Source organism: Nanorana parkeri, unplaced genomic scaffold (genome assembly GCF_000935625.1).
Source record: "Nanorana parkeri isolate BGI_ZX_2015 unplaced genomic scaffold, ASM93562v1 scaffold3471, whole genome shotgun sequence".
Taxonomy (NCBI): Eukaryota; Metazoa; Chordata; class Amphibia; order Anura; family Dicroglossidae; genus Nanorana; species Nanorana parkeri.
Genome location: NW_017309739.1, coordinates 23241 through 23926, shown reverse-complemented (window position 1 = coordinate 23926; position 686 = coordinate 23241).

Sequence of the window (686 nt, the reverse complement as noted above, 5' to 3'; positions counted from 1 at the left end):
GTGATCTCTGAAGCCCGGGACGGGGACGCTGAGTGGAGGACACCGAAAAGCTCCTGCAGTGCGATGATTCCTCCCCCAATACAGAGCACAAGATGGCGGCTCCCCCGTCTGTCTCCTTCCAGAACCTTCCACCCATCACATCTCTCCTGATTGAAGCTCCCCGATCCTCAGAGACGGACGCTGTTTGTAGAGGCTCCTTCGGTGACCTCTAACACATTGTACAGAACAAGATTGAGGACGGGCCTGCTGTAGCGCACGTGCTGGGTGAAGGTGACAAACTCCATGTTCTCCATGTTTTCCGCTGGTTGGAGGAATGAGGAAACCAGTAAAAAAAAACTTCCAGCCGATTCACCGTCACTGAACGTTCTTTATGTAGAAAAATGTTGTATATCTTGTATGGGGGGGGAGGGGCGGACAGACTTTTTACATTCTTTCATCATTTGTCACATCCTGCTGATTTCCTGCGGCCTCTTTGTAACCTTCCCACCAGTATCACGGTGATAACAGGCTGCATGTGTTTTTTCATAGGACACATTTCTTAATTGGCTGCAATAGGAAGGTCCATCCGGTGTAAGTCCGACTTCCAGGAGGTGCGGGTGACATTCCCGGTCCTCAGCGCTGACCCCCAAGATAGCTGGACTGCAATGGGCTGGAGTCATGTGATCATCCAATGTAGTGGGAGCGGA